We start from the raw sequence: 23181 nt of genomic DNA, 5'->3' as shown, positions 1-23181 counted from the left end.
GTCATGGCTGATGGTGGTGTTAAGTGACAAATTCTACACAAACACGTCAGAGAAATAATTTATGGGATGCACGCTTCCGTCAAGCACAAAACACGTGTATTCATATACCTCAACTATCGCCTGGAAACGGGAACGATGCAGTCGCAGTCCGTTTCTCGACCTGCGCGAACCGCCATCGCTCGTGGATCGCACTATAGCAGTAACGAGGACTCGGAGGCAGTAGTGGTTAGGAGTCGCCCGATTTAACAACTGAGAAAAGAGTTACAGGAAATGGACACATGAAGTTAAAATGGTGAATATTTAAAAGATATATAAAGATTAACTAAAGCTAGCTTCATGTAAGACGGCGCTTCCACGCATAGAGGCGGAGCAGTGGGGGGTTGAGAACTGCGCATGCGCAGCAGCAGAGAGCGGGCAAACAAAGTACATGTTGCCGAACTGACAATGGAACCTCCCCATCGCAACACCCTCAGATTTAGTTAAAGTTGGCATAGTGGATAGGCCTTGAAAAACTGAACACAGATCAATCGAGAAACAGGAAGAAGTTGTGTGGAACTATGAAAAAAATAAGCAAAATATACAAATTGAGTAGTCCATTCGCAAGATAGGTAACATCAAGGACAATATGAGCCCAGGAGCGTCGTGGTCCCGTGGTTAGCGTGAGCAGATGCGGGACGAGAGGTCTTGGTTCAAGTCTTCCCTCGAATGAAAACTATAATTAATTTTATTTAATTTACGATTATCACATCCACAAGAAAACCTAAATCGGGCAAGGTAGAAGAATCTTTTTACCCATTCACGAAGTGTACAAGTTAGGTGAGTCGGCAACATATTCCTGTCATGTGACACACATGCCGTCGCCAGTGTCGTATAGAATATATCAGACGTGTTTTCCTGTGGAGGAATCGGGTGCCCTATGACCTTGCGATCAAATGTTTTCGGTTCCCATTGGAGAGGCACGCCCTTTCGTCTACTAATCCCACGGTTTTGCGGTGAGGTCGCAAAACACAGACACTAAACTTATTACAGTGAACAGAGACGTCAATGAACGAACGGACAGATCATAACTTTGCGAAAATAAAGAACGTAAACTTTTCACTTGAGGGGAGATTTGAACCAAGGACCTCTCACTCCGCAGCTACTCACGCTAACCACGGGACCACGGCACTACTGAGCTCACAGTATCATTGACGTTGCCTATCATGCCATTGAACTACTCAGTTTGTATATTTTGCTTATTTTTTTCATAGTTCCACACAACTTCTTCCTGTTTTCTCGATTGATCTGTGTTCAGTTTGTCAAGGCCTATCCACTGTGCCAACTTATAACTAAATCTGAGGGGGGTGCGATGGGGAGGTTCCCTTGTGAGTGCTGCGGGCAATCGTCAGGTTCATTTGCCTATGGTACATCGTTATACGTTCAAATATATGAGGGGAATAGTATTTATTAAAACCAATTTTGATCAGTCGTCGTGAGAGAAATATTAATTTACGTCTTGGCGACGTTGCGTCCACTGCTCCACAGATTTACTCTGCGTGACGTAGGGAGGCGAGAACAGCTGACACAGCTTTGTGAAGACGAGAAGTACAATTTTTCTCAGAATCAAAATTGTCTAACGACAAGAGTATTGAAACTGGTTGAAATAATTACCATTTATTGCGATTTGAACTGTATTATAAGTAAAAATTTAATACACACCCCAAAAATAACTTCAAGCACAAACGAAGTCATTATATTTGCTTGACACCGGCTTCTATTCAATAGAATTTTTAAAAATGTGTGTAAGATGTGTGTGTTTAACTGTAGTTAAGTGTAATCAATGTGCGTAAAAAAGAATTAGTGGTAGGAAAGATTAACGAAAAAACTGTTGTAAAAATGGTTAGCAAGTTGTATTTTTCGCTGTTAACGGGCAGTATGAGTGTACACTAACTCGTTCGACATTACTATGAGAGACCGCATTTATAATCCAATGAACAAGCAAACAACTAACCATCATCTGCTAATAACTCCAGGGAATGTCGACCGATAACATCGAAAACCACCGATATCTCGACCAGTAACAGTTACTGTCATTTTAGGGCCTTGTCCAGTTCGTTCCTTGAAAATGAAAGGGGTTTACATGTGGAAATATCGGATTTTTGACGAATTTATCTAGCTGCATTCTCGAGTATTATTAGAGCATACAACATGGTGGGAGAAGCTTAACTTCTCCTTGAGCAATATAGTGAACATTATAGTCTGTATAATTCAAAGGATACAAAGACCTAATCAAAAAGGCTAGGAAGTTCCCATTATTATGTATGCAACTTTAAAATAAGAAATGTTACTATCTTGTTCCAAAGTCTACATCGTAATACCACCGTCACTTCTATTTGAGGCTGTTTCCGAACAATCTGATTGTAAATTTACGATGATAGGTTCAAGCTTTATATCCGTCATCACTTTCCTGTCAAATTATTCTTTCCAAAGCTTTTCAGCATGCCGCACGGATGTGCCAGCGCTATCTGGAATGTTTTTTTTCCCTCCCATATAGCTTTATCCTTTGCCCAAATTAATTCCATAGGGCTACACTTACAGAGACACGTGGGTAAACGCAAAACTGTGAGATCCCATTTACGTACAAGAAGTCAAGTTTGTACGTTCTTTCACGTGACTTGTATACATTAACGAGCTGCAGGAGACCGGCACGAGTCTGGTTTATACTGTACTTAATATTTTTATTTTTAAGGCAGGGAAAAATATCCGCTTTTCTAGTGTCCATACTTTGGAGTTTTCTCTGTAACAGTTGAATTATAACTGGCAATGACCAACTTCGAAGCAAGGTATGACAAGAATTGTGAATCACGTCACAAAACTAACAGCATTCATCTCCGAATGGTAGTCACTACTGTTTTTCTTACACGTAAATACGAGAACCTATTTCTGCGACAACTTTAAAACCGCCAGTTCCAAAATTCATTTTCCAGCAGATCTTCCTGGAATTATGCTAATTGGCCTATGTTTCATCAACGTGATACACTTCTGAACTACCTCTTTCTCTTGTATCGTGAATCTTTATGTGGGATGTAGTTCGTGCTGCACCTGTGTCACTTCTTTCAACTAAAATCTCTCTTCTTAACATATCTGGAACCAACGTCTTTTAAAGTTCTTTACATTGATGAAGTGTTTACCATTGAAGCTATTTTTCTCCTGCATAAATGTAACACGTTTTTGTGATGTCGGCCATTCATCATTCAAATGGAACACTTTGAAACATCGTTGCTAAAATCATCCATTTGTGTTACAGGTTCCTTGCGATTTCGATGCTTTCCATGCGACACGAAACCAACTTTTTTATGGTTCCTACAGCTCTGACACTTCCGTTTACAATTCTCTTTACATTTCTCATGCCGACACCACATGGTTCTGGAGTCTTCTTCAACTGTCAACAGTAAGAGACCTACTTTCAAATTCACGTTTGAAAAAGTTATAAATGCGGTTTAATCTCCCTCGCCTGTTTGCGAAGCACTTCACATTTATTGCCGTCACCTGGCTTTTTTTTTTTTAATCGCACTAAAGCTTTTACAGATATACATTCACACCTATACAGCTACAAGAAACAAAAACACAAGACAAAAGAAAACTGACAGTTGAGCGAATAATTCGGTTGTCGCGAAGTAACTCGCTGCTAGCCGCTCGGAAAGAGAATGAATATTATTGGCTGCCAGTGGCTAGTGGAGCGGGATGATCAGAACGGCTGAAAATTCGACCGCCTTCCAAAATGACGCGGACTTTAGGAGACGTGAATTATAGAGTGTTTCTAATTCAGCAGAAGTGACGTTAAGGGACCAGATGTCAGCATACGCGATTCATGTGATTACCTGTTGTTATAGAGTGGAAAAAAGATTTTATAGGCATGGTTACTAAAGTAATAAGCACATTAGTGCTAAACCGACACGAACGGATTGTCTTTTTACTGGACTAAATTGATTTGGATCTTTTAATTGCAACCAGTATGAATGAGAAGGATGCAGGCGTGTTTCGTGCTTCAAGCAATTTATGAATTAAATAAATGGACATTATCTTGTATTGCAGAGCGTCCTTGCTATTAATTTTATGCGGCAGTTAAAGTGCAGTAGTGAAAATCAACATAAAGACAGTGTGTTAACAAAAGTAATAGTACAATGTCTGAGGCATACATGTGTCGAATTTTTTATGAAAGTAGTAGATACATATAAGATGTACACAGTCATCATTCTTTCATAATATGAGTAACGAAAAAGGGCGTTTGAATATCATGGATGGAAACTGGTATAAAGAGACTCACTGACCTGTTGTGTTATTGCATTCTTAGTACTTTGTCCAAGCTCTCTTCTTCCTCAATGCCTCAAAAATTCTTTCGGTATTAATTTGTAGTTCGTTGCCCAGCCTTCTCCTATCCATCTTTTCAGTTCACATACGGCCACAAATTGCCTTTCGTTGCGACAAACACGCCTCGCAAGTATTCCGCAAAGGTTTTCCGTCGGGTTCAGATCCGGAGTAAGCGCACGTCAGGGCAAGACATATGTACTTTTATCTTCAAACCACTTTTTAACTGCAGCAGAAACACATGCACAGAAGCATTACCTTGTTGAAAGATTAGACTTTCGTCCCATAAGTCCTCATACATTCTCATCAGTTGTACGAGGTGCATTCAAGTTCTAAGGCCTCCGATTTTTTTTCTCCGGACTGGAAAGAGATAGAAACATGCACATTGTTTTAAAATGAGGCCGCGTTCATTGTCAACACGTCCCAGAGATGGCAGCACCGTACGACAGATGGAATTTTACCGCTAGCGGCGAGAATGAGAACTGTTTTAAATACTTAAAATGGTGACGTTTTCCTTACTTGAACAGTGTGCAATCATTCGCTTTCTGAATTTGGGTGGTGTGAAACCAATTGAAATTTATCGACAGTTGAAGGAGACATGTGGTGATGGAGTTATGGATGTGTCGAAAGTGTGTTCGTGGGTGCGACAGTTTAATGAAGGCAGAACATCGTGTGACAACAAACCGAAACAACCTCGGGCTCGCACAAGCCGGTGTGACGACATGATTGAGAAAGTGGAGAGAATTGTTTTGGGGGATCGCCGAATAACTGTTGAACAGATCGCCTCCAGAGTTGGCATTTCTGTGGGTTCTGTGCACACAATCCTGCATGAGGACCTGAAAATGCGAAAAGTGTCATCCAGGTGGGTGCCACGAATGCTGACGGACGACCACATGGCTGCCCGTGTGACATGTTGCCGGGCAATGTTGACGCGCAACGACAGCGTGAATGGGACTTTCTTTTCGTCGGTTGTGACAATGGATGAGACGTGGATGCCATTTTTCAATCCAGAAACAAAGCGCCAGTCAGCTCAATGGAAGCACACAGATTCACCGCCACCAAAAAAATTTCGGGTAACCGCCAGTGCTGAAAAAATGATGGTGTTCATGTTCTGGGACAGCGAGGGCGTAATCCTTACCCATTGCGTTCCAAAGGGCACTGCGGTAACAGGTGCAGCCTACGAAAATGTTTTGAAGAACAAATTCCTTCCTGCACTGCAACAAAAACGTCCGGGAAGGGCTGCTCGTGTGCTGATTCACCAAGACAAGGCACCCGCACATCGAGCTAACGTTACGCAACAGTTTCTTCGTGATAACAACTTTGAAGTGATTCCTCATGCTCCCTACTCACCTGACCTGGCTCCTAGTGGCTTTTAGCTTTTTCCAACAATGAAAGACACTCTCCGTGGCCGCACATTCACCAGCCGTGCTGCTATTGCCTCAGCGATTTTCCAGTGGTCAAAACAGACTCCTAAAGAAGCCTTCGCCGCTGCCATGGAATCATGGCGTCAGCGTTGTGAAAAATGTATACGTCTGCATGGCGATTACGTCGAGAAGTAACGCCTGTTTCATCGATTTCGGGTGAGTAGTTAATTAGAAAAAAAAATCGGAGGCCTTAGAACTTGAATCCACCACGTACTGCGCCACCCTTTAGGTAACACTAACTCGTAGGAGATATACTATATGATCGAGCTCTATTAGCACTGCAATACGTAGGTGTAAAGCAACGTCGGACAGTGTAGCTCTCTCTCGTAATATTACAATAAGTAGTGCTGACAACATCTTGCCTACCCTCAACGACATAATCTGTATGACTTGAAGTAATCGTCTGTACTCACACGACGTCACGCTCTAAATCACATTCCAGCTCGCTCCGACATGGGACACAATAACACTTTCGTTGCATAATAGGGTCATCTATGTATTAATTACTGCAACGCATCCGAGTATCAGCGTTCATTAGGTTCGAAAGATAAACTACCACTAGTAACAATCACCAGAAAAGATACTAAATGTGAGAGTCTACGGGAAGTATTTACTTCACCAATAATTCAGCTTATTCTGTGTACTCTGACAATACACGTAAACTTTCTCAACACCATAGGTACAAGAAACGATAGCTTTCGTATATATCATATAGATACGTTGTCTCTTTTAGTTGCTCCTCTTTTAAAGCTTCCATGAATAATCGTATACACACTCAATCAGCGTGAACGCTATAAATTTTTACGTAAATCGGAGAATACGTTCACAAGGCAAAGATATACTTTTACATTGTTTATGTCTCGTTAGTCAACGATAACCTCCATAAGTAGCGCCTTGCTACAATAATATCCTTGACTCTATTGAAATTTTATCATAATAAACTATTTCGTTAATCTAATTCTTTCAGAATTAAATGGGATAACTTTTCACTTACATTTAATAACTTTTCCATAACACATAAAACGTGCCTTCCCTTTTTTTCGTTACATGTGGTTCACTGAAAAATACTACTCCTTCTCTTTAATTTCTTTGAACTTTGCTTTTACCAATATTCCAGTCTTTTAGTTTATTGACTTTTGGATTTATATTATTCCGAAAAGATGTATCCCACATATTAGTCTGGTTTTAATAAGCCCTTCATTACCTTTTCTTGTAATAGTTTGGGGGTAAAGAACAAGTCGGGTACTAACTTTTTCAGTTTAAAAATGTTTTCTTTATTTCCTGCAATTAAATCGAGTAGAGGTGCAAGTCAGCGTTTTATTTTTCGAGTGCTGGTTGAAGAGATTATTGCGAGAGGCTTAGATGGGAAAAGAGGAATATGTATTGGTGGAAAGAGAATAGAATGTATAAGATTTGCTGATGACATGGTATTAGTTCAAATGGTTCAAATGGCTCTGAGCACTATGGGACTTAACATCTATGGTCATCAGTCGCCTAGAACTTAGAACTACTTAAACCTAACTAACTTAAGGACATCAACACACCACCCAGTCCTCACGAGGCAGTGAAAATCCCTGACCCCGCCGGGAATCGAACCCGGGACATGGTATTAGTGGCAGAAAGCGAGCGGACAGTGAATAACTTGCTGAAAGATCTGAATGAAGCTTGTGTGGAATATGGGATGCAAATAAACACAGCAAAAACAAAGAGTATGGTCATCATTACAAGACGCAGACTGTCCAATATTAAAATAGGACAATCTACCATTAGCCAAGTAAGTGCATAACTGAAGACTTGAGATGTCACCAGGAGGTGAAAACTCAAATTGCCATAGCGAAGGAGGCATTCAACAGAAAGAGGAGACTCTTATGTTGAAACACGTATGCAGCGATGGCGAGCCATGACAATCTCTGACCAGAGAGTAGTAGCGCGTGCGAGTTGCGAGAGAGCAGTTGCATGTAGGGAGTCGGCAGTTGTTGTTGTACGTAGCAGTCTGTCGGCAGTAGTAGTCTAGTACAGTTGTGTGAAGAGTCGCGAGTGGGACGCTGTCCGCGGGCGTCGACATGGGTCTCTGGTCAAGATGCTAAATGAGATATATTGTTAAATAAGGTAACGAAGCTGCATTGCGCACATCAGATAATGTAATGTATATTTATTGTAATTAATTTTCAAGAAGTGCCCCAATAATAATTTTGTTTTGAAAGTATTTTAACAAAAGAGCCATTTAATTAAAAAAAATATTTCCCTTAACAAAAGTTTCAGTTAAATTCAAAAAAAATATTTGCGATGCATTTCCTCCAAGCTATGGCGAAAAATAAGAGCAGATGTAGTTATAGTGAGGTAAGAAATTAATTCTGAATTTTTTGCACAGGGCCAAAGATCGACTTTTCGGTCTAATTGAGTTTTCATTGTCACTGAAATTTCATTATCATTGAATTATCTTTCATTTTTGTGGGGATCTGAATTTTGGAACATTTTTATGTCTTGCAGTTTTGTAGGGAGCTTACACTTGGGTCAGATTGCGATTCTTACATTTAATTGTCATTATCAATAGATTTCATTGCGGGAGGGTTACACTTGGCTCCCATTTATTATTTTTTTATTTAAATATTTCTGTGGGGACGATATTGCTTCGAGGCTCCATTATTTATTTAACTTTGCAATACATAATTTTCGGTGGGGAGGTTACACTTGGCGACATCCGGCCAGGATCCTATTTCTTTGGGAATCTTCTAAGAAACAGTCAGATATCTGCTCTTATTTGATTAAATATAATTAGGATTTGGCGCAACGCTTTTACTAATTTTGTGACTTTCTTTCCACAGATCAACGGCAATTCGTTGCTCTCTGTTGTACTTGTATTTGTTGCATTTTTGCATTGTTCTTGTTTCATTTGTGAATAATTGTGATTTGTGTTAAAATGCCGCGAAAGACTATTAATAGTACATCGCGAGGTGTAGTGAATGAAATTACCGACTCAAACAATTTTACCGATAGGACTTGTGACACACAGTGTAATGATGACAATCCTGCGTTCACTGACAATCAGTGCATTCCAACCACTAATGATGACTTTTATCTTAATGATGAACAAACGAACTCAATTGTCTCGTCTGTTAATTTGACGACAATTGAAGACGCGGGACGCTCTATTGTAATGAGCACTGCCCAGCTTAACTCACCCGGTTTGGAAAATTCAAATAACGTACAGACAAATGTTTCTAATGAGGATGGACAGTGTACGAAAAGTACGACGGATTTATTTAATCCTGAAATAGTGACTGACAGTGTACATTCGACTAGCAAACCCTTTGGTACATTACAGAATGTCCAAATGGATACACAAAATGTGACAATTACAGACACTCCATCACACAGTAAAGAGAATAGAGATATTCATTTTAGATTTGATCAAATTATGGCAATATTGCTACAAATTGATGAACAGTACAAACAGCGGAAGGAAATGATGGATGGTTGTTTCAAACAACTTAATGAAATTAGTAAAAAACAAGACGACTTTCACAAACAACTTGATGAAAGTTTCGACAACCATTTCAAACAACTTGATGAAAGTTTCGACAACCATTTCAAACAACTTAGCGAAACAATTGATAAAAGTTTGGAACTCACAATCGAAAAACAAGACGACCTTAAAGAACAGAACAAACAAGTTAGTGAGCAGATTACAGCTGTTACCGTGCAATGTCAGGACAGTAAAGAACAATTACGTGAGGATACTAAGGCTTGTGCTAATAACAGTAATGAAGAAGTTGGCACTGTTGCAGAAGAATTAAGTAGTACACGTGTAGGCACAACAAAATCACATAAAGACGAAATTAATGCCGTCACTGAACAATGTTCAGCAAACGCAACACAGATACACGAAATTAATGCAGTCACCAAACAATGCCCTAAAAACGCAGTACAGATTCGCGACGAGTTTAATTTAGAGTTACCAGAAATTCCACACAGTCTGAATACGGAAGTTGATGAGAAATTTGCACGGCAGATCAACCAAATTGACGGAAGTATTAAAGTAACAGAATTGAAAAATATTTCTGTCACCAATACGTCACAGAATCCGCCACGTTGCGAACATTTGTCAGACTTACGCAGCGCGTATAATTTGAGCAATTTACAGAGACTACGCGACTTAAAATCTGAAAAGCTACGCGACTTAAAATCTGATAAGCTACGCAACTTGAAATCCGAAATGACACAGACGAACAGATTCACACACAAACCTAAACGTGTTATTAAATTCAGTGACGTGAACGTTGATTATAAGCAATTTGCATTTGTAAGAAAATGTAAGAAATTTAATAATGGCAGAACACAGATACACGATTTGCACTGTATACGACAATTTATTTTTGTACTTTCACCGTTATTACCTGTAATGGAGAAACTAGCTTTGAACCTGAGGCGACGATTTGCTATTGTATTTTCATCAGCATTACCTATTATGCAGAAACTGGAATTAGCAAGAATACAGCGATTTACTTTCGGAATTTTACCGCTATTGCTTGCAACGCAAAAGCTAAAATTTATTTGCAGTGCGTAAATGACCTCAGGGGATTCATAACGCTTTAATGAATATGTGCCGTAGCGTGCATAGGGCCCCGAGCTGTAGTAGTGCTGTTTCATCTTTAGTTTTCTGCACTGCTGCCTTCTCTTCTACTATCCTTTATATCTATCAAAATAGCTCTTTAACTATTGCTCTTTGTAGAATTAAGAAACGTTGTAATGAAAACCCGATATGACAAATCTTTTACCGAATGTGACAATTTTCATTAGGCACTCGAGAAATGACAACTACGAGAACTTTAATAACAGATAAAATCGTAATCATCAGTATGTACAAAATTTTCGGCAGTCGCAACTACATTTTAGTAACAATAGATGTTTTTCACCACAACAGCATGAAAGTCAACCGCTTAGCATACCTAACCAACAATGCAGTTTACAAGGTCAACCAAACTTTAATGTTTCGCCGCGTGCACGTATAGTCTCACCTCCAAGAAATAGTAACGTACGGCAGCAAGGAAATAACTACGTATAGAAAACTCAGTATTTCAATTCCTATCGCAATGCACCGTATAGGTATGACTATTACGGCAGACGTAAAAATAACGAGCACAATTTTCAGCGTACATTTAATAACAGTCTATCTTATCAGCAGCAAGAACATAAGCAACAACACATTGTCATGAATGATCCAGACAATAGGTGTCATCCATAGCGTAATACGTGAGGAAGAGTTAACAGAACAGTTCAAATAGTGGATATGCCACAGCATCCTCCCGTAAAATAAATAACAGCACGTACGATAGAATTTGATCACATACAGTACAGGTTGCATATTCTAGCAACGTAAGCAATAATTTAGACACGCAGAATCTTGTTCATGAAAATGTTATTAATTTTGACGCCATCCGACACACGTTTGCATTAAAGACAGAATCACGACGTACGTAGACGACATTCTCATTGCAAAAACTAACTGGTCTGAACACAATCTGATTCTTGAACAACTGTTAGAAACTTTTCATGCACAAGGACTTACAGTTAACCTTAGTAAATCGCACTTTGCAAAACTTCTATAAAATTTCTTGGACACGTAATTTCAGCAGAAGGCATTGCACCTGATCCGGAAAAACTTCAAGCTCTACGTGACATTACTGTTCCTACGACGAAGAAGCAATTACGCAGTTTTTTGGGCTTAATTAACTTTTTTCGTAAATTTATTCATCACTCCGCTTTAGACACACCCAGGTTATGCCAATTAACAGGTAAAAACAGTATTTGGTCTTGGGATAAGCAAGCACATTCTGAATTCATGAACCTGAAACATGCTTTGTTGAATGCACCAGTTTTATCGCACCCAGATCTTACTAGAAATTTTTCCATTGCCACCGACAGTTCTAACACGGCTTTTGGCGTACATATTTTCCAGGAAATTGAAGAAGATGGTTCAATAGTAATTAAAAACATCGCATTTGCAAGCCGCATTCTGTCACCTGCTGAGCGAAATTATTCTGTTACAGAACTTGAAACATTATGTGTTGTATGGGCTTTCACGAGATTTCGGCACTTTCTTTATGGCAGACATACCACCGTTTACACAGACCACAGAGCAATACAATTTTTACTTTCGGCTAAATTCACTCACGACAGATTAAGCAGATGGAAACTGTATTTACAGGAATTTAATTTTACAATAGTTCACATTCCCGGCACACAAAATGTTATAGCAGACGCACTATCGCGTTCTCTGAGCAACAATCAGCAAGACGTAGCAACCAACTTCTGCAAAGCAAATTTCAGCGTTATGTACATTCAACAAGTTGCATTTGAAAATTTTATTTCATCGTCATTACAGGACATATCACAAGAGCAAAGTAAAGACAATGTGTGGAAAGAAATTAAACACCTTTGGCAAGATAAGAATAATGTTACGATTAGAAACCATTACACTGTACGCAATGACATTCTGTTTGGCCGCTCTCATCCTGACAGCAACAATTGGTTACTATGCAATCCTGATGAACTGGTTAACAAATTAATATGGTATACTCATTTAAGTTATGCACATTACGGAGCCAGAAAATGTTTTCTTATACTGAGACAGAACTGTTATTTTGCCAATATGGAGAAACGTATACGACGAGTTTTAGCGTCATGTAAAATTTGCCAGAAAGCTAAATCAGACACCACTTCACATATTCCTCCATTATATCCCATTGTACCTGTTAAATTAAGACACATGGTCGCTGTAGACATTTTTGGTCCGATTCCGAGAACTAACAGAGGTTTTTGCTACATCTTTGTCGCTGTTGAACTCACTTCAAAATTTGTTACCTTCACTCCGTTACGAAAAGCTATTGCTAAAACTATTTCGAAAGCATTTGTAAAACATTTTCTATTTCATGTAGGGTATGTGATGAAAGTAATTTCCGATAATGGATCACAATTTCGTTCTGCTATATGGACACGCATGCTACGAGCTAGAAACATTTCTCCGATCTATATATCCAAGTACCATGCTTCTTCGAACCCCTGTGAACAATTAATGAAAGAAATTGGTAAACTGTGTAGAATATACTGCCACAAAAGACATATTGATTGGGACACACACATATTCTCATTCCAAGATGTAATTAATTCCATACCAAATGAATCCGTTTGTTATACTGAAAAATACTGAACCACCAAACAAAATTACAGAATTAGTAAATTTTCCTACATCTCGTCGACTACGACACCATGAAATAATTGACATTGCACTGAACAACATCAAACGTGCCGCAGAGCGCCGGAGAAGACAGCAAAAACAGGTTTGTACACGCCGAGACTTTCACGTGGGACAGAAGATATTAGTACGTACACACTATTTATCCAGCAGAATAAAAGGTAAGTGCAGTAAATTTGAACTTCTATACGCAGGTCCATATCGGATTCGCAGCATTCCTCACCCCAATGTTGTACACGTCGAAACTTTGAGAACCAGAAAAAGTAAAGGGAACCACCATGTATACAATGTTAAACCCTTTATTGAATGCAACCACTTTATGATGTAACATGCTATGATGCCATTTACTAATCTTTATGACCACTTATGCAATTATATTCACATGACTAATTACTGATGATTATCGTATTTTTTTCTTGGCAAGTGCCCGGCAAGGTAAGGTCAGCAAGTCGCTTTTCTTGTTGTTGCACATCAGACCGTGCACATTTTCCATTTTTTTATGTATGTACGATTGTTTTCATGTTTTGTTTGTATGCACTGTGAAATAGTTAAGATATAACACACACCAGTTGACTTTGACATTTTTTGCCCTATGACATTTCAAGATCGTGACTGTTTTACATTTTTTTGCGGCTGCATTGTAATATTCTCTGTACATTTTTGCCTTTGAACACTGTCTATGCTTTTGACATATTACGTTTTTTGTCATGTTATGCTTAATTATGTCACCATAAACCAGTCATTATTTAGTGGGTATATGATTTAAATGCAAGACATTAATCTTTGTTCATCAATTTCAGAAAGAAATGATGCGTAAAGGAAATAAATTAAACAGAAATGGGAATTTCAACTACGGAATAGACGAAAGAAGATACAAAAACCTTATGAGGAATAGTAAATGGATCAGAATTAACAAGCATTAACAAGAATATACTATACACATCGTAAAATAGCAGTCTTAACTAATTTTTTCTTTCAGAATACAAGGCGATTGATGCAGGCTGTCAGACAGAACTCCACATTTTAGTTTTAGTGATGAAATATGCTAGAGGTAAGGAATAGTTGTGTAATGAGTAATGAAGTAATTTTTTTTGCAGATGATAATGAATGCTGATGAAGAGTAATGATGAAGAATATGCTACTATGAATAATGAAGTTTTTCTTTACAGGTGATGATAGTAATGAAGTTATGATAATATGGATAATGAAGTTTTTTCTTTACAGATGAGGATGATGTTGAAGCTTATGTATTTATGCTATGTAGTTATTTAAGTATTTGTTGCAGTTTGTTTTGACAGTATGTTTTATATCATATGGTATGATGACTGAAGGTTTTGGAAAGGACAGCTATGGAACACATTTTTTATACACATTTCACTACCTGTTAATTCGAAGTTCACTACTTTTCAGCATAGTATGCGTTTCTTCTTTCAGCTCAATAATCCATTTTGTATTTTTTCCAGGAGAAGCCTTTCATGATACTTACTAAACTTGTTACTTGTTAAACCTATACTAGTACTTGCATTTATTTTTACCCAGTTGTGTCACAACCTTGCTACAGCTGACTCATGACGAATGACGTTACACATTTTTCATTTACAGGAACAACCTAGAAGCAATTTTTTTTTCTCTTCTTGCTTTCCCTTATAATTACCCAAAGCAATGCATTGCTAACAAAAAAAAAAAAAACGTATTACCAGTCCCAAATAATGATACCAGTTTAAGAGAGTTCTGAGTAATGCTGATCAGCTATGAATAATATGTCACCTGAAACATGACTACTGATTATTACTATATTGAAATGACAAATGCTTAATTAATTATGCTTTGTAACTGGAAAATGAATACTGTTAACTCATAATGCTTTGTAACTAGGAAAAGAATGCTACTACTTATGCTTTGTAACTAGAAACTGAATGCTATTCATTATGCTTTGTAACTGGGAAAAGCATGCGATTATTTAATAAAGATTTGTAATTAGGAAAACATGACTACTGATTATTACTATATTGAAATGACAAATGATTAATTAATTATGCTTTGTAACTGGAAAATGAATACTATTAACTCATAATGCTTTGTAATTAGGAAAAGAATGCTACTACTTATGCTTTGTAATTAGAAACTGAATGCTATTCATTATGCTTTGTAACTGGGAAAATAATGCGATTATTTAATAATGCTTTGTAATTAGAGAATGAGTGCAAATATTCTATGTCAAACAATTAATGAACATTTTTCTGTAATGCTACATACATGGTACAGAAATGTTCAATACCTGGGCTATGAATGCCGCAAACTACGAATGTAATTCTCAACGAAGACTAGTATGTGACTTAATGTCCTTCAACTACTGACCTAACTACCATGAATTACTGCAATATCCATTTGTCCTGTCTATCCTCATGATCATGGAGCACTATATTTGGTTTTGCACTAATTCTACGGTGGTGTGCCTTGTAAGAGCGTGGTGTTGACACGACTTGCTGTCTACCACCATGAGCGATGGAGACGTTATTATGGTCCCACTGTTTGGTGTACCTGATGTACTGCCAAAATGATAACATGGAAGATTACTACGACATTTCAGTGTCTTGGCTACGCTGATAAACACTTCTGGGAAAAGAACTTCAGATTGTCTCACTTGGTGTTGTACTTTTGCGGAAAGATATGGACTTTCAGTGCAGCTGCGTGCAACCTAAGTACTACAACCATGACGCAATCCTTCCTATTCCTTCCCTAATTCTTGTAAAATGAAAAAGTCATATACAGTACGTGTGCACTTCCTTTCATTTGTTAATAAGATCAGTTATCCTGAAATTACTAAAGACTTCTATAGTGCATGTGCACTTTATTACACTCCTTGGTTTGTTTGTTGTAGAAAAATACTAGAGAGTACTACAGTGCGTGTGCACTTTTGTCATTTGTCAATATGATTTGTACTCATTAGGTTTATTTGTCGTAAAAATATTAGAGAGTTTTTCAGTGCGTGTGCACTTTATACCATTTGTACTCATTACGTATATATATTTTGTGGCTTTCTGATATGTTCTGTACTACAGTGCGTGTGCACTTTTGTCATTTGTCAATATGATTTGTACTCATTAGGTTTATTTGTCGTAAAAATACTAAAGAGTTTTTCAGTGCGTGTGCACTTTGTTATCTATCAAATAATTTGTATATATATTTTTCTGATTTACTAATATGTTTTGTACTCACATATTGTCATTGTCTAATATGTTCGGTGCATGTACACCACACTTAATTCATGTTTTACATCTGAATATTCTGTAAATTGTAAAAGTTAATTAATTAAAAAAAAATTTGTTGCTCATGGCAAGTCCAAATGACTCACCATCGCTGCCAAATTTTTGCCCCCACAGTGGAGGGTTATGAAACACGTATGCAGCGATGGCGAGCCATGACAATCTCTGACCAGAGAGTAGTAGTGCGTGTGAGTTGCGAGAGAGCAGTTGCATGTAGGGAGTCGGCAGTTGTTGTTGTACGTAGCAGTCTGTTGGCAGTAGTAGTCTAGTACAGTTGTGTGAAGAGTCGCGAGTGGGACGCTGTCCGCGGGCGTCGACATGGGTCTCTGGTCAAGATGCTAAATGAGATATATTGTTAAATAAGGTAACGAAGCTGCATTGCGCACATCAGATAATGTAATGTATATTTATTGTAATTAATTTTCAAGAAGTGCCCCAATAATAATTTTGTTTTGAAAGTATTTTAACAAAAGAGCCATTTAATTAAAAAATTATTTCCCTTAACAAAAGTTTCAGTTAAATTCAAAAAAAAATATTTGCGATGCATTTCCTCCAAGCTATGGCGAAAAATAAGAGCAGATGCAGTTATAGTGAGGTAAGAAATTAATTCTGATTTTTTTGCACAGGGCCAAAGATCGACTTTTCGGTCTAATTGAGTTTTCACTGTCACTGAAATTTCATTCTCATTGAATTATCTTTCATTTTTGTGGGGATCTGAATTTTGGAACATTTTTATGTCTTGCATTTTTGTAGGGAGCTTACACTTGGGTCAGATTGCGATTCTTACATTTAATTGTCATTATCAATAGATTTCATTGTGGGAGGGTTACACTTGGCTCCCATTTATTATTTTTTATTTAAATATTTCTGTGGGGACGATATTGCTTCGTGGCTCCATTATTTATTTAAGTTTGCTATACAAAATTTTCGGTGGGGAGGTTACAATGTGGCAAATTAGGTAAAGGACTACGGAAAAGCCTTAGCAAATGTTTCATCTGGAGTGTGGCTCTATATGAGGCAGAAACATGGACGCTGAGACGAGAGGATGAAAAAAGGTTAGAAGCATTTGAGATGTGGATGTGAAGGAGAATGGAGAGAATAAGGTGGATGGAAAGAGTGAGTAATGAAAGAGTATTGGAAAGGGCTGGTGGGAGAAGCTGTCTGCTGAAGGTTGTAAGAGAAAGGAAAAACAACTGGTTGAGACACTCATTGAGAAGGGAGTACTTGCTAGCAGATGCTTTGGAAGGATTAGTTTGTGGGAGAAGACTGAGAGGAAGAAGGAGATACAAGATGACAGACGACACAAAGGGAAGAGGAAATTATGCAGACCTGAAGAGGATGGCAGAAGACCGGACAGCTTGGAGAACTACCATGTGAAAACCTGCCTCTTGGCAGAACACTTATGATGATGATGATGGTTATCTATCCAAAAAATGTAATAAAAAACAGCTATGTGAACTTCAAACAATCAGACAAAGTTGTTAAGGCTTTCGTGGCCACTTGTTGACAAACTACCTATTGGCTTCTGTCTCGGGTTCTTCGGCTGACGTTCATCTAATGATTTTTCTGACATTTCGCCAGCAGGATTGGCTGGCATTGTCAAAGCTTCACCCTCCATTGCCGGTGGTGAACTGGAGCCGAGCTACTAAGGATGGGGCCCTTCCACGCCCGCACCAACGTGGTGACCAAACCAAAAGTTCTACTGTCACCTCCGTAAGCATGTTACTTTTGAATCAGGCGTCACAGGATGCAGGCTGTGATGTTATCCATGCGTCTGGGTAAGATTACTCATTAACATGGTCCATCAGGAGATAGAAGTGGTCGAAAACGATTGAAGGGTAGCGGTTGTAAGGGCAGAGGAAAAAAAGTGCCAAGGATAGCGCCAAGGGAAAAAAAAGCCTCTGCGACAATAGGACGGGTAATAAGGGCAGTAGCGGCTTGCTAGCTGCGACAGAGCATGCAAGGTGAGGGAAGGCTAGCGTGAGGTATCGTGCATCGTTACCTATGTGCTGCGTGGTCGTTAGCTGGGTCAGTCCGGGTGCTGCGGCTGGGCTCGCTTGTAGTCTCCTGGGCCGGCCGCAGTGGCGTCTTCCCTGTAACATAAGAGTCCGGCGCGGCAACGCATGCGTTGCTGTTAGGCCCTCTGCTGCGCCTTGTCGTCAGTGACTTGGTGCAGCTTCATCAGGCTGGTGCAGAACGGCGGCGATCGGCTACCGTTCAGCGTCCTCCACTACTGCACGGCGCAGGACTTCTGCACTGCAGCCTCGAGCAGCTCCGCTTGTTCAGTGAGCTGCGCCGCTTCAGCGTCGGAGAAATGTATGCCGTTCGCTCTCGCTGTCGCGATGATGGTCGCTCCCGCAGCGGTCGGCGTCGCCACCGGTTCCGCTGGGGCGGCGGTTGTCTTCTTTGCGCCTCTCACCTGCGGTGCTGCTGGGACAACCGCTGGGATAGGCGCGCGAACGTCCTTCTGCGAGGTCGCAGGAGTGTTCGCAGGTTGCCTCAGGGCCTCTTCCTTCTCTGCAGCCACGGCGGCTGCGAAGGCAGCCCTCTCCGCCGCCATGACGGCTTTGAGGGCTGCTGTGGCCTCCTTCACGGCGGTGCCGAGTTCGAGGTCACATCTCTTCACGGGAGAGCGAGCTGCGTCCTGGCTGCCCGTTTCCGAGCGGCCGTCCCCGCCCCTGGCAGGTGGATCTGCTGCTGCGCCGTCCCTCAGCTGCGCCGGGCTGTTCTGCGCCCTACGCCGTTTCCGACGTCGTCTTCTCTTCTGCTGCTGCGTCGGTGCGGCCGCGACCGCTTCGCCGCCCCCGGCACGGTTGCGGCTTGAGAAAGCCGTACAACCGCGCCAACTGGCGACGTGCGGGCCGCCACACCGGACACAAGTCGGCAGAGCGTTGCTGCCGCGGTCGCAGGCGCGGCTGTCGTGCTCACCTGAGCACTTGACGCACCGCGCCGCGTTGCGGCAATATTTCGCAACATGGCCCTCGCCCTGTCACCTGAAGCACTGGGGCTGAGGGTCCATGGCGGTCGGGAGAGCCTCCGTCGTAACCGGGAAGCCCAGCAACTTCCGCAAGTCGAAGATGTCGCTCCCGCCGTCGACCGTTTGCACGGTCACGGCATAGAGCGGCGCCCTCTTCCTGTTGGTTCGGTTGTGCAACCTTGCGGCTGCATTACCAAACCCGGCTCGCAGCAGCCCTTCCCGGACCGCTGCCTCATCACAGCACCAAGGTAACCCCCTGATGTGGTCGGCCACTGCGACCTTGATCGCCCTGTGGTCAGCCACGTTTGCGGGTCGAACGCAGATCAGCGAGTCTGTATCGACAGACTCGTAGACCACCTCATTCCGAGCGCAACTCGTCATGGTGTCGAACAGCGCTGTCCACCCGCCTTTGCACTTGACGTACAAAGGAGGGACAGGCCGCGACTCGTCTTCTCTGGAGTTCCTTGCACGGTCCGCAGACTCAGTGAGTTGCACAACCGAAGGACCCTTCGTAGCGGCAGGTTTCCTCTGCGCACTTCTCCATGCTGCGAGGCGCGGAACACGACAATTTGCACGCGTTGTGACAACAACGCACGACAATTTGCTCTTCGCGGCGCCCACAGCACAGAAAACCTCTTCACGAGCTCTCAACGGCCGAGTAAGCGAATCGCGCAACGGCAGCGATGCGCTCGCCTCGCCAGGGCAGGCCGCCGCAAGTTATACGGAGAGATACAAGAACCAATAGGGAGTAATAAGAGTGGACGACGAAGAACGATGTTCCCAGATTTAAATGGGTGTAAGACAGGTAAGACAGGGTGTATCCTTTCACCCCTACTGTTCAATCTGTATATGGAAGAAGCAATGATGGAAATAAGAGTTGAGGAGTGGAATTAAAATTGCTGATGACATTGTTATCCTAAGTGAAAGCGAAGAAGAATTACATCATCTCCTGAGTGGAATGAGCAGTCTAATGAGTACGGAATATGGACTGAGAGTAAATTGAAGAAAGACGAAAATAATGAGAAGTAGCGGAAATGAGAACAGCGAGAAACTTAACATCAGGATTGATGATCACGAAGTAGATGAAGTTAAGGAAGTCTAATACCTAGGCAGCAAAACAACCAGTGACGCACAGAGTAAGGAGTACATCAAAAGCAGACTAGCAGTGCAAAAAGGGTATTCCTGACCGAGAGAAGTCTACTAGTATCAAACACAGGCCTTAATCTCAGGAACAAATTCTGAGAACGTACGTCTGGAGCACAGAATTGTGTGCTAGTGAAACATGGACTGTGGGAAAACCGGAACAGAAGAGAATCAAAGCATTTGAGATGTGGTGCTACAGACGAATGTTGAAAAGTAGGTTGACTGATAGGGTAAGGAATGAGGAAGTTCTGAGCAGAATTGGAGAGAAAAGTAATACGTGGAAAAAAATGACAAGGAGAAGGGGCGGGATGATAGCACATCTGTTAATACATCTGGGAATGACTTCCATGGTACTAGAGGAAGCTGTAGAGGATAAAAACTGTAGAGGAAGACAGAGATTGGAATGCATGCAGCAAATAACTGAGGACGTAGTTTGCAAGTGCTACTCGAGATGGAGAGGTTGCCACAGGAGAAGAATTTGTGCCAGGCCGCATAAGACCAGTCAGAAGACCTGACGGCTCAAAAGAATCCGTTTATCAAAAAGTTTTAGTTTTGTCAACATAACTAAAACTAATAAGAATACTGTTGTCCCGAACCATCGCCGTATCCGCGCGCAGTTTTTCACTCCCAGGACGTAAACTCGGGCAGAAGCTAGAAATAGTGTGAAACAAGGCTCTTCCAACCAAATGACTTTCTTCCATTCCTCCAAAGCTCACATATTATGGTTTGGGCATCAAGTTACGGGCATTTTCATCACTGATGAGTGGTTATTATTTACAGCCCTTGACACCGAGATAATCAGAAGATAATATCGAGTTGAATCTGTTGATGTCTGCTGACTGATAACAATTCTCTGGAAATGTTATACAATATAACTTGTGAGCGATCTGCTCTGTTTTGTAAATTGGTTTGCAGAAACTATACCTTATAATAAACAGAGTAAAAAGCCGCGTAAATGTTTTTAAAAATGCATGTTAACTTCGCTGTATTCAATTTTACACATTCATTCCGACCGGATTCGGTTTGCAACCAGTATCGGAGGAAAAGCAAGAACCAATACGACTATTACATTTTGTCTATCGTGCTACAGACGAATGCCATACCGGATGGCATGTTATGATACACAGTAACAGTTATCTTTGAAATATTGTGACTCATTCTACTGTGATACAGAGATTGAGCGTCAAGGTCATCTATAAACACGAGTACACATGTGAATATAGTGTGGTCAGCAACGTAAGTACTGAAGTTTGAATTGATTGTGCAAAGTAATTTTTCATAAAAATGTAGTAGTAGATACCAAGCTTTTCCAACCGCTATCCGAATGGCTTTCCCAATGGGGTTAAGTAGCAATCTGAATACATCAGTCAGTGGTACCCACTTATTGTGAATCTAATGCCGCCAGTAGCAGGGCGGAAAGCTCCCTGATTTCCGGTGTAAACATTATAAGCGGAAGATTGTCTCCCAGGCGGTGAATGTACTATTGGGCTGCGAACTCTTGCAGTAAACTAATTTCCTCACCAAATATTGACAGTGGAAGTTATGCAGCTTCTACCAGTAAGGCGTTCGTAGTAGCAGCTCACTTTTCTCCTAGGCATATCTGCAGGCGTCGGAATTGTACCACGTCTAGTTTATGAAGCATGTTTAGTAGTGTTGTGTTGTAAGGAAGATCCATAATTGATGACGGAGTGGACTAGGCGTTTGTTCATCATCAAGTTAATGTAAGGGTCTGCTTCCCACCGAGATCCAGCTACAGATTTCATCGCCTTAATGCTGTCTACCGAATGTCCCTTCGAGCCATTAGAGAGGAGCGGTCGTTATAGAGAGGTCGGTGCAAAGTATGGGAACCCTGCACACTGCTAGAAACTCATGCTTCAGAAGACAGGTAGATAGCAGTATGTGTGCAGATATTGTGATCATTGGTACCTTAGGATATACCCACTTCAGCGTGTTACCTGCTTTTTCTCAGATTCTAATAGTCTTCTCGCAAACACGTTATGTAATTTAGCACGTGATGTTTTATGCACACTCTTAACTGCACTGCGGAATACACCAGTCAGTATAGACTAAAAACTAACCGTTTTGCGATCACATGTCAATGCTTCAACAACTGACCTGCTGGTCCAGGGAAAATAAGCATTAATGGTTTGCTCTTGCCATACACACTTGGAGGTACTAACCAACCTAAAAGTATACTACTCTTCAGATGAAGTAAATAGTTAAGGAATGTTGTTCACTATACTGTCCTCAGTCATCAGTAAAGGTATCCCTAACACCGTGTATATGCAGATGTTAGCCAAGCCTCTAGGTTGTGCTGCTGTATTTGACTACGAACAGCACCTTCTTTGCAATGCTCTGAACACATTGCAAGTGCCAGTGGTGGCCATGCAGCGCTTTATGTAGTTGTGATTGCGTTATGTCTGAGCTGAGTGAATTCGAACGTGGACAAATTGTTTTTGCTCATATGTGGGATCCTTCTGTAAGCACTGGAGCCGAAATGTTTGGTGTTTCAAGAGGCCCTTATCGATTTATACCACATACAGGGAAGGCTTAACATATGGTCTACAAAGTCACAGCGCTAAAGAAAGAGTATATTGAGTGATAGTGACGGACCGTCATTGAAGAGGAACAGGGGCGGTGGCAAGTGGGGAGGGCTATGGGGGTTACAGCCCTCCCCCCCCACCCCCACCCCACGCCAATGGAGTATCACATTACACTGGATAAAATGACTTCAGGGACCAGTGAATATATTACTTCAACAGATTCAAT

Source organism: Schistocerca americana, chromosome 3 (assembly GCF_021461395.2).
Source record: "Schistocerca americana isolate TAMUIC-IGC-003095 chromosome 3, iqSchAmer2.1, whole genome shotgun sequence".
Lineage (NCBI taxonomy): Eukaryota > Metazoa > Arthropoda > Insecta > Orthoptera > Acrididae > Schistocerca > Schistocerca americana.
Note: the sequence above shows the minus strand (reverse complement) of the source record.